At 43.3% G+C, this 12,881-nt stretch overlaps 1 long non-coding RNA gene across 1 annotated transcript; it reads left to right on the forward strand.

The window, feature by feature from the left end:
* Nucleotides 1–1,112: 1,112 nt before the first annotated feature.
* LOC149973020 (uncharacterized) lies at nt 1,113–10,528 on the forward strand. The gene is made up of 2 exons (XR_016490254.1): nt 1,113–1,270; nt 7,828–10,528. It is a non-coding gene; the product is annotated as an uncharacterized LOC149973020 (long non-coding RNA).
* Nucleotides 10,529–12,881: the final 2,353 nt, after the last annotated feature.

Here is a 12,881-nt window from a genome sequence, read left to right on the forward strand (position 1 = left end):
AGGGAGAAAGCAGAGTAATGAAGTGCTTCTCTGACGCCTTGATTTTTTGGGTTCAGTACTGTTTGTTCCCTGTGGACAATCTGAAGATGCTTCTTTTTCGCCAAAACAAGTGCCCATCCATGTCCCTCTCTCGTCATCCCTAACTGGTGTGAATAAACATAATCATAATGGTACATATTTTGAGAGGAAATTGGAGGCCTTTTCTCTCAAATCACTTCTGATGGGCTGTTCATCTTTCTAATTATGTAGATTATACTGTGTGTGTCAGACATGGGCTCAACAGACGCGGAATAGAAGAGTGCTTTGCCTTTGTACCGGATGGAACAGAGTGTCAGAGTTCCACAAAGGTTGGCAATTACGTTCTCCCGTATGCTTCTTTGTTCATGAGAAGAGGAACCGCACTCGACAGACAGACATGGATAGACTGTCTCAAGAATGATTGAGGATTGAGGAGTCAAGACTTAGCTGAAAGTCAAGTAACTGTGCAGAGCCTGCAGTCTAGCAGCAACACTCACGGCTAGACACATATACCAATCCCCAGACCCCACCGTGAACTGGGGTTCAATTCCTGCATCCACCTTTCCTATTGTTCTCCTACTTGCCTGTCTCCCTCTTTGTTTCCAACTGTCTAAATCAAGTCCAAAATGTAAAAAATATAGAAAAAAGGAATGTCAAGTAACTGCTGATAGTATTTTTCTTTCATGATATCAAATTGTCTCTGCCTACATTTATACTAAATTTACAATGTACATTTACAATGTACAGTATCTGACTTTAAGGACTTCAAACAGCCCTGTTTACTGTAAACAATATTATGTTAAGAACTTGCACAAGCATCCCTCATAGAGGAAATAGATGCCATGTCAAAAACTGAAAATTCACCCTGAAACTTTTACAGAAAATGTCACTTATACTTTCGATCACCGCTCCTAAAAGCTCGAACTCCATCCTAACAACGCATCCCTCTTTGAAAAAGACGCCACGGAGTGAGTGATGTGACACACATTCATCAGTATACACAGCAGGATGACTTGTCAAAATCTGTGGGGGATTATTTCTGTCCAAGATATGTCAAACCAAGGATTTGACGCAACAACTTCCCTTTGCACTCCACTCCAATAGACACAAAAGAGGAAACAGGGTTTTGGTTAAATATCTAGGGCCTTTTCACTTGTCCATCCAGGGCTGATCTCCAAAGCTGAAGTTAGAGTGCAACATTATAATACTCCATTGACTTCACCTACAGACCTGCTACCCACTCCAAACACAGGTAGGCTAATTCAGTTTTCATTCTCGTAACCAATCATCACAGATTTATCTAGACAGATATTTCTGATTTAAAAATTGTAGCTAGCAAAGGTTTGTAGCAGTAGGCCTGTGTGATTGTCATTTGAATGGATTCCATCAATTTGGATGATGATGGAATTCTGCGCCTTGTCTGGAGGTACTTCAAACCACAGATCTAGGATCAGATAACCCTATCCCCAATGCTACCCTTGAGCATGAGGGGGGGGATGAAGTATCTGACCGTAGACGATTGGTTGGATACAATTTATACCTACTCTGGTCCTATCCAACCCTAACTTCTCCACTAACCACATCCTGCTTAACAGGAAGTATATCTTATTCAGTATGGATTGCTCTTTACAAACATCGGAAACATTTAAACTGTTGACACTTGTTGGGTATTTTGAAGTGATGGTTCCGATTGGCTATGCGATGTTGGGGAACTAAACTAACTCTATAATAATAATATATCAAATCAAATTTTATTGGTCACATACACATATTTAGCAGATGTTATTGTGGGTGTAGCAAAATGCTTGTGTTTCTAGCTCCATCAGTGCAGTAGTGTCTAACAATTCACAACAATACACACAAATCTAAAAGTAAAAGAATGGAAATAAGAAATATATAAATATTAGCTCGAGCAATGTCGGAGTGGCACTGACTAAAATACAGTGGAATAGAATACAGTATATACATGAGATGAGTAAAGCAATATGTAAACATTATTTAAACATTATTAAAGTGACTAGTGTTCCATTACTATTATATACGCTTGATTCTAAGTCATTATATGCCCTGACTAAAATGTATGTAGTAATGCTGCGGTTTACTGACATTTGATTTTTCCCCAAACAAAGAAAAAAAATCCATCTGGCTTTGTGATTGAGAAGTACCAGGAAAGGAAATAAACATGTGAGTCACTGTAGATAGTCGTGTGGCTGCAGCCTGGCAGTTGTTTGTGCTTGTTTGTCTGAGAACAGCATGCCTCATGTGCTGTGATTGTTTTTGTTCCAGTGAACTTCAACACTGTGCACAATGGCATTGCAAGAAAAGCCTTCCACACCCCCCTTTTTTTGGGGGGGGATTTCCTGTTTTGTTTGGTCACCAGATATGATTCTCAATATGTTTTATAAAACTCTCTCGGACTTCTGTAATTTGGCACATTCATCACGGGGCATTTGATTTGATCATGTTATATGGGCATCCTGTTTAGACAGGAATGCATTGGCTTGCACCCTACACTGGTGAGGGGCGAGGGACCCAGTGCCAGTATTTAAAGGGGGCACATGAGTCATTACAGAACGTGTCACTATGACTTAGCGAAAACTCTACATGCATATTGTGCATTATGAGTGGTGTGTCCACTATGTGAAAAGGGTTGGCATGCTGTCAGTGTGTTGTAATCTGTGTGGGAGTAGACTACTCGATGAGTCAGTTATTTCATGAGTCATGTAATACCTAGGCTATAATAGGATTTCTTAATATAGTTTTACCCCAACTGGACTTAAACATATAATAGTCCTTTATGCATTCCTATAGGATGGCAAGAGAGGGGAACCACAAGGAGCATAGGAAATAGTGTATACATTGCCCTCTTGTGGATCATAGGGGAAAGACAACATGAACATGACGAAAAGTTGAGCATCTTGGACCACTACCACCTTAGTGTTCAGTATCTCAGATACTGATAATATCTCAGATATAACACAGATCAGATATTATACTAATGTTAATGATAGTGGAACTAAATAACATTGCCTCAATAAGAAAAGGATGACTTTGGTTTGAGATGACACTACTCTTCTATCAAGTGCTATGTCTGGTGATGGGAGAGCACTTCAGACACTCACTTTGCCGTAGAGGGGAAAAGAGTGGGCACTTCACTGCTCCACAGACACTAAACTAAAATGCTGAAAGAAGGCTTGAATAGAGAGAGATAGAGGGATGGAGATGGACAGACCGGAGAGAGAGACGGACAGAAAGGCGGACAGAAAGAACGCGAGAGAGAGAGACCGAGAAACAGAGACTATGACGTAGAAAGAGAGCGAGAGAGAGAGATGAAATAATGTAAACATTGTATCATTGTATGGTCTAACAGTTCAGTTCCAAGTGGAGACCATGCTAACCTTACCCCAGTGGGGGGTCTCATTGAGTTCAGTGAAGGTATACGTTGCAACCCAGACCTGACCAACTAGAGATGACATAGATTGACATAGAGGATGGAGACGAGGAATCTATCTCCCCCCTCTGAGACCAATCCACTGTCTCTTATGCTGGGGCGCATTTGTCTTTGATGTAACGAAAGTGATCTGATTGACTTGGGAGGCAGACAGTCAGATAGATCCAAGTGTATTTTCTCTCTCATGGGTAGGGTAATGCTGCAATCGCAAGGCAGACATGCTCTCTGTCTGTCTGTCTGTCTGTCTGTCTGTCTGTCTGTCTGTCTGTCTGTCTGTCTGTCTGTCTGTCTGTCTGATAACTGAACGCAGGTGGTACAAATTTGTGAAGAGACGGTTCAATCAACAAGTGTGATATCTTGACGAAGGACGCAAGCTGTCGGCTACCTCAAAACAAATAGCCTGTGTGTCAACATGCCTCTCAAACAACAAGCCCAAAGAATGATCAGACTGTCAGGAAACATCTTGAAACACAGAATGGGACTGGTAGGCCTATTCTACCCGGCAGTTGAAAGGAAAAGTGATGTCAAGAAGTAATTTCATATAACTATGACCTAGAATCTGAGTTCATTTGCACACATAACACATGTGGTGAATGTGGAGTAGCAGAGTGCTTACGGTTGGGCTGTTCAGAACAGAATAGCAGGGCTGTGCTGTGCCGTGAATAAGGCTTGCATCTCTCCAGGGTCCGTAGCCTCATCATTATCCCAGCTCAGTGACTCACATCCGAAGGAGAGAAAGCAGTCTCTCATGGCTGCCTTGTTCACAGCTCCACGGGAGGTGTGGAGGGACAATGATGGAGAATTAGCGGTGAAAAGAGCAAATAAATAGGTGCTTGCTACTTGAAAGGCCAGTCACAAAGCCCCAGCAGCCCACTGAAGACAAGAGAGGAAAGAGAGAAGAAACATGTTTTTTTTTCTCTTCATGTCTTGCCTGATGAAAATAAAGGGTTGAGGCTCAAAGGAAGACACAGAGGCAGTGGGGGATAGGAGGTGACGAGAGAGCAGAGAGCCTCACAGAATGGTGGTGTCTGTGGGATGGGTTTTAATGAGGAGGAGAGGTGGAGGGTGGTTGAGTGGGTGAAAGGGGGCATGGGGGGGTGGGGCGGGGGGGTTTGCTCGTCAGACTGTGACACAGACGCTCAGAACATAACATCCTCCTGAGGAAACGATGCACTGACTTCCTCTCTCTGGGGCTGAGAAGGACGTGTGTGTATATGTGTGTGTTTTTGGTTGCACTATCCTTGTGGGGACCAGAAGTCCTCACAGGGATAGTGTTAAACAATCAAAATGTGTCTGGAAAAAGGAAAAAGGCTATTTTAGGCTTAGGGGTTTAGGTTTAGGGTTACAATTAGTGTTAGGGGTTAGGTTTAGAGTTAGGAGTTAGGGTTATGTTTAGGAGTTTGGGGTTAAGGGTTAGGGAAAATAGGATTTTGAATGGGAATCCATTTTTTGGTCCCCACAAGAATAGTCAAAAAAACATTTATGTGTGTGTGTGAGTTGGGCAGAGGAGGGGCAGAGTGACAATCATGAAAGCTGTCTCTTTTAAAAGGAACGAAACCGAATAACATTTGCATGTTGCCTTCGAAAGACCCCAAATAAATAGCCTGGAGGCCCGTTGAACCAGGAAGATGTAACTGGGATCTGATTGACCCATTGATGGAGAATTAAGTGATCATACCACGCTGTGATCAATAAGTTGCAAGAGAGGACACAATACAAGGGGATTCAAAGCTTTTAAGCTTCCTAACATGTCATGTTTCATCATCTTGCGACTCAATCATATTCAACCTTGATTTTACGGCAGACTGTGAATATAATTTGCTGAGTCTATTCTATATGGAATATGCATGTAGTATGAGGTCCATCTCATTGAAATATACAGAACAAAAATATAAAACACAACATAAAATCATTTGAAAGATTTTACTGAGTTACAGTTCAATTTGTTTTGTTTTTCAAATGATTTTTTACCTTTATTTAACTAGGCAAGTCAGTTAAGAACAAATTCTTATTTTCAATGACGGCCTAGGAACAGTGGATTAACTGCCTTGTTCAGGGGCAGGACGACAGACTTTTACCTTGTCAGGAACTCAGTCAATTTAAATAAATTCATTTGGCCCTAATCTATGGATTTCACATGACTGGGCAGGGGCACAGCCATGGGTGGGCCTGGGAGGGCATAGGCCCACCCACTGGGGCCCAGCCAATCAAAATACTTTTTCCCCCACAAAAGGGCTTTATTACAGATAGAAATACTCCTCAATTTCATCAGCTGTCTGGTTGGCTGGTCTCAGATGATCCCGCAGGTGAAGAAGCAGTATGTGGAGGTCCTGGGCTGGCACGGTTACAAATTCTCTAACATGACGTTGGAGCCAGCATATGGTAGAGAAATGAACATTCAACTCTCAGCATGCCAATTGAACGCTCCCTCAACACTTGAGATATCTGTGGCAGTGTATTGTGTGACAAAACTGCACCATTTTAGAGTGGTCTTTTATTGTCCCCGGCACAAGATGCACCTGTATAATGATCATGCTGTTTAATCAGCTTATTGATATGCCACACCTGTCAGGTGGATGGATTATCTTGGCAAAGGAGAAATACTCACTAACAGGGATGTAAATAAATTTGTACACAAAATTTGAGAGAAAGAAGCTTTTTGTGCATATGAAACTTTTCTGGGATCTTTTATTTTAGCTCATGAAACATGGGACCAACACTTCACATGTTGCATTTATATTTTTGTTCAGTATAAATGCATATATAAATCATTTTGGTGGGCATATATAGTCACATCCTTATTTTTCAATTCAACACTATCCACCCCTAACACAGGTGTCAACTGTTTAGTAAATGATAGACAAAGACAGTCACTGCTCAATGATTTAGGGCCATTTGACCTCTAAATATGGCTAAGTAGTGTAATGGGTGCAACTGGCAACAAAGGCCTGGTTTAGTGACATTACCTTGTCCACAAGTGCCCATTAGTATATTACCACTGGCAAAATGGACTCCTTGTCAGAGATGGCAGAATGTCCTCTCCCTAATAGAGGGACCTACACGCAAACAATGGCTAACACAGACACAGACCCAAGTCAAGTGCAGACAAGGCCAATTGTTCAAAATGGGCAGGCTAAAACAGGGTATCGCCCGTGGAATGGACGACAGGTAGACTAAATGTTTTCTTATTTTCCCGTCGCCCAACCTCATCCAACACATTTGTCCAGTGTCTGAGATAGAATGGGCAATTATCTAGCACCCCGGGGGCTCTGCAATGCTGGCAACAGAAAAAAAAGAAGGGGCAAATTAAATAGTGTTTGCGTTATGCACAGAGAGAGGGAGAGGGACAGGGAGAGAGAGAAAGCGAGAGAGGGAGAGTGAGGGGGAGAGAAAAAGAAGGGGAAAGAGAGGAGAGATGGAGAGAGAGCCAGCCAGAACCTTGCCAATTACATCTCCATGTGAAAGAAGGGATGAAGAGGAGAAGGGCCATTGCTTAGGGCCCACACACTTCTCCTTCCCTTCCACCTCGCTGCCACCTCTCCTTACCTCCCTATTAGAGGCCCCTTCCCTTCTAGTCTCTGCTCTGTTTACTTCTCAAAGCTGTCTCTGAGTGTGTGGGGCCGTCTCTCCACTGCCTGAGCTCTAATGGGGAACAGATAGGGATGACACACAGACATTCAAACAGGCATGGGCCAGGGCAGCCGAAGCTGGCTGAGGGGTCCTCCTTTGTGCCACGGGTGATTAACAATGTAGGCAGAAGTTGCCCGAAACCACCGGGAAAATGAAAGGTGTCAACTTGTATGTTATATGGTCAGGGACAATTATTTGACAGATGTGCATAATAGACCACTGAGAAAGGCCCCAAATTGACTTATTGACGTACAATCTCTGTGTGGGACTATACAACGTAAAGTGAAACATGGCATTTAAATGTATTACACTGTTTACAGACAGGCCACACTGCACTGAATCATGATTCGGATGAATAGTCCCCAATATGTCACTTTAAGTCATTTACAGATAGCTCTCGTTATTTACTGATAACATTGGTTTGCTGGCAACTTGTTTTCCCCAATTCAATTGCCCAGCTTGATTTAGTTTATGTATCAACTGAATTCAGTATGCTGCGGTAATTTCGAGGGTTTATACAGAACACGATGCTCTTTATTACTACAGTGACACTCTCATTATCCCCTAAAAGATTTAGTAGCTTTAGGAAGAGACAGGGACATCATCAAGAAAGCATGACCCCATGGCCCCATATGGGTATTTGGTGAGCAAGGTGGGAAGGGTCAAACATTACAGAGTGGCTTAATGACTGCATAGGCCCTTGTCTGTCCTGTTTCTCTTCGACCCAGACAAGACTATTCGTGGAGAGCCATGTTCGATTCCCCGACTGACCTGCCTGTGGTGCAGCTGGTGAGGGGTCAACTAAGGGGACAGCCTGAGGGGGTGAAGCAGGAATACTTGGGCCCACCAGGACCACATCCCCATACCTGGCCCCAGCAGCACCGGCCCTACCTCTACCCTCCTCACACTGCCTGTCCAACCCGGCCTGCCCGCCCTCCATGCCCATACCTGGGGGCCTACTACACAGAGCAGCAGCCTCCAGCCTGGTATCAACCACACAACACATGGGAGGTATGGACAACCTTCTTGTTCAATTTCTCACATGGGGGATATACAACTCTTTACCTACAGTTGAAGTCAGAAGTTAACATGCACTTAGGTTGGAGTCATTAAAACTCGTCTTTCAACCACTCCAGAAATGTCTTGTTAACAAACTATAGTTTTGGCAAGTCGGTTAGGACATCTACTTTGTGCATAACACAAGTAATTTGTCCAACAACGGTTTACAGACAGATTGTTTCACTTATAATTCCCTGTATCACAATTCCAGTGGGTCAGAAGTGTACATACACTAAGTTGACTGTGCCTTTAAACAGCTTGGAAAATTCCAGAAAATGATGTCATGGCTTTAGAAGCTTCTGATAGGCTAATTTACATAATTTGTGTCAGGTGTACCTGTGGATGTATTTCAAGGCCTACCTTCAAACTCAGTGCCTCTTTGCTTGGCATCATGGGAAAATCAAAAGAAATCAGCCAAGACCCCAGAAAATAAATTGTAGACCTCCACAAGTCTGGTTCATCCTTGGGGGCAATTTCCAAATGCCTGAAGGTTCCACGCTCATCTGTACAAACAATAGTATGCAAGTATAAACACCATGGGACCACGGAGCCGTCATACCACTCAGGAAGGAGAGGCGTTCTGTCTCCTAGAGATTAATGTACTTTGGTGCGAAAAGTGCAAATCAATCCCAGTACAACAGCAAAGGACCTTGTGAAGATGCTAGAGGAAACAGGTACAGAAGTATCTATATCCACAGTAAAACGAGTACTATATCGACATAACCTGAAAGGCCGCTCAGCAATGAAGAAGCCACTGCTTCAAAACCGCCATAAAAAAAACAGACTACGGTTTGCAACTGCATATGGTCTCATGAAACAAAAATAGAACTGTTTGGCCATAATGACCATCATTATGTTTGGAGGAAAAAGGGGCAGACTTGCAAGCCGAAGAACACCATCCCAAACGTGAAGCACAGGGGTGGCAGCATCATGTTGGGGGGTGCTTTGCTGCAGGAGGGACTGGTGCACTTTACAAAATAGATGGCAACATGAGGAGGGAAAATTATGTGGATATATTGAAGCAACATCTCAAGACATTAAAGCTTGGTCGCAAATGTGCCTTCCAAATGGACAATGACCCCAAGCATACTTCCAAAGTTGTGGCAAAATGGCTTAAGGACAACAAAGTCAAGGTATTGAAGTGGCCATCACAAAGCCCTGACCTCAATCCAATAGAAATTTAGTGCGCAGAACTGAAAAAGCATGTGTGAGCAAGGAGGCCTACAAACCTGACTTAGTTACACCAGCTCTGTCTGGAGGAATGGGCCAAAATTCACCCAACTTATTGTGGGAAGGTTGTGGAAGGCTACCCGACACGTTTGACCGAAGTTAAACAATTTAAAGGCAATGCTAACAAATACTAATTGAGTGTATGTAAACCTCTGACCTACTAGGAATGTGATGAAAGAAATAAAAGCTGAAATAAATCATTCTCTCTACTATTATTCTGACATTTCACATTCTTCAAATAAAGTGGTGATCCTAACTGACCTAAGACAGGGAATTTTTACTGGGATTAATTGTCAGGAATTGTGAAAAACTGAGTTGAAATGTATTTGGCTAAGGTGTATGTAAACTTCCGACTTCAACTGTATGTGCAGCCTATGTGTTTGATTGACAAATCTACTGTACATTGTAAAGCAGTGGTCACCAACCTTTTCTGAGTCAAGATCACTTTCTGAGTCAAAATGCATGCCGGGATCTACTACTCCATTTTTTTTTAACATGACTTAAAAAACGTAAGCCTATGCAACATTACCAGTTAAGAACAGTACTGTAGCAATGAAGTTCGTGCAGTAAGCTATAGGTCCAATACATTATCACCGTGTACTGGCTTTGTTTCAATTGCCCTGCCCATGCATTGTTGTTCGGGACATTTTTTTAAATTATATTTCAAAATTTGAGGTTGGCTATATGATCACACCGGTAATAGATCGATCAGTTGTTGTATTAGACGTGAGGCACAGCTGAGTGAGGATACATTTAAATAATTAGCTTGTTGTTTGTACTTTACTGGGCTGAAGGTCCCTGCATCTGATGGTCAGTCTCAGTGGAGGGAGAGAGCAGCTGACATGCTGACCACACCACTTGCGTCGCGTCCGCTGCAAAATACATTTGCACATACATGTTATTCAATCATTGCAACCCCACTGCTCGCAAGCGTCTGCGTAGCCAGGCGCTAAAATAGAACTTGGTTCTATTTGTGACGCTTCACGCGCTGCAAGTCCCTCCTCTCCCATCTCCTCATTGGTTTTTAGGAGCATACAGCCACGTGGGTGATTGAAAGATGAACTAAGGTCTGCATTCCAGTCCAGTTGGTAGTGGTAATGCACCTTAAAGTTGGTTGCTAACTGCCATATAAAGTCCAAAGAAGAAGAAGCCTGAAGTAGGCGAGTACTAGAAACAAACTCGGTTTAACGCTACCCCTTTATCTGTGGATTAATTGTTGGAGTAGAGGACCTTGTGCATTTCAGGTAAATTAACAATCCAATGTTTATATCCCAGGACAAATTAGTTAGCAACAGCTAAATTGCTAGCTAGCTAAATTGCCATAAATGTTTAATGCTTTTCGACCTGTCCCCAAATTAATATAGTTGGTTCAGAGTTTGTTTTGATATTTCAACCTGCGTGTCCTGATCGCGTCTGGTGTGCGTGGACAAAATCAACATGCCCGCGAGAGGTCTGGTCAGCATGTGAGGGTCCGCCTCTCAACGTTCCTCCGCTCTCCTTTTCCTCTGCTGACACTGACCAAAAAGGGTCACCGTCTTCCAGCTGATGGCGAAATTTGAGTTGCACCGCTTTAATCCTGCCTCATGCACAAATACCTGTTGTTACTCCAATGAACAGAGAAAGTGAAATTCTTCACTATTAAAAAAGACCCAAGCTACTGATAATAACAACGCAAGCCTATCGATACACTTTCCTACTCATTCATTACATTGCTGGTTGTTGTCTGAGTGGAAGTAGGAAGAACATGCATTTTAGGGCATATAAAAGTGTTGAAAAAAAGTGTTGACAGTGTTGACAGACAACTTAAACATGAACTAACTCAGAAAAACTAAAGCTCTTTGCTGTATTCGTTGACAGTCTCTCTCTAGTCATGGTTTTAAACTTTTTGAAATCTCATAGTATCAACTTTGCTGTAGATTTTTTTTATAATCTCAGCCATCCGATTGGCCAGCAGTTGGCCTAGTGCACTTGATTTGCTCTCCTGGCCTGCCGGGAAGTCCGAGTTTGTACCTTCAGACACATGAAATGGTTCAAAATTTGAACATTTCTCCTACCCGGCGCGCAGGGCAGCTGAATCGGGTACACCTACCGCCAACAGCGGGAGACAAAAAAAAGAAGAAGATTGATGATTTATCGTTGGGTTTTATACAAAATGTTTGCAGATAGAATAGGAATGCATTGGAGATCGACTGTTGTAAAGTATGGTTGTATCAATGAAGGCACAGAAATCATTTTCATTCATAAATCAACAAGGTGAATGATGCTCATTGTTGATGATCCTGTCACATTCTGGAACTCAATATGGCTAGGTAGACAACTAGAGCTACTGAGGTGAGGCACCTAGCTCGGTTCAAGGGCAGTGTTGTTACTGTCCCTAACCCGGTGGTGGTGGAATCTATATTTATTTATTTATTTTTTACATTTTTACCCCTTTTTCTCCCCAATTTTGTGGTATCCTATTGTTTTTAGTAGCTACTGTCTTGTCTCATCGCTACAACTCCCGTACGGGCTCGTGGAGAGACGAAGGTTGAAAGTCATGCGTCCTCCGATACTTAACCTAACCAAGCCGCACTGCTTCTTAAAACAGCGGGCATCCAACCCGGAAGCCAGCCGCACCAATGTGCACCTGGCGACCTGGTTAGCGCACACTGCGCCCGGCCCGCCACAGGAGTTGCTGGTGCGCGATGAGACAAGGACATCCCTACCGGCCAAGCCCTCCCTAACCCGGACGACGCTAGGCCAATTGTGCATCGCCCCACGGACCTCCAGGTCGCGGCCGGTTACGACAGGGCCTGGGCGCAAACCCAGAGTCTCTGATGGCACAGCTGGCGCTGCAGGACAGCGCCCTTTACCACTGCGCCACCCGAGAGGCCTTGGAATCTATATTTTGATTAGATTAGACACACCATATCAAACAAAACTTTGAGAGGAAAGCAATGGATGAGTGTGTTGTGTGAGACTTGGCTGAGTGTGTGTGTCTGTCCGTGCGTTCTGGCTGTCTCTGCTCTGCTATCAATACTTCATCTCATGATGTGTTTAAAAAGGCATGCCGATGTCCGCACATTTGAGCCAGGAACCACCCAAAAGGTCTCTTTGTGTTTCAAGGGTCCTTTCTCAGGAATTCTGTCCCACAGGATTTGGCCAGTGTTTTCCCTGAGAATAAGTCCTCCTCACAAAGTGCTGATGGACCACTGAGCCAAGACATGTCACTGGAATTATAGCTTTCAGGTTTAACATGTGTGTGTGTGTGTGTGTGTGCGTTTATTTTGGTTGTACTAACACTAAATCCGGTTTCTTTTGAGTTTTTTCCTCTCTCTCCTCCCCTGGCTTCTAGCTATGCAACTGAGAGTTTATATTTCCCAGTTTGGGGATGTTGGGGCTATTGTCTATGAAGTAGAATAACTCCCAGCTCAGTTACAGTTGGCCAAGACAGGTTACCCAAAGCAAGAAATGAATCACACTTGCAGCCGGTGTTGGGGAGAAGTCAGGGAAA

This window comes from Oncorhynchus mykiss, chromosome 21 (genome assembly GCF_057628025.1).
Source record: "Oncorhynchus mykiss isolate SJ-2025 chromosome 21, ASM5762802v1, whole genome shotgun sequence".
Taxonomy (NCBI): Eukaryota; Metazoa; Chordata; class Actinopteri; order Salmoniformes; family Salmonidae; genus Oncorhynchus; species Oncorhynchus mykiss.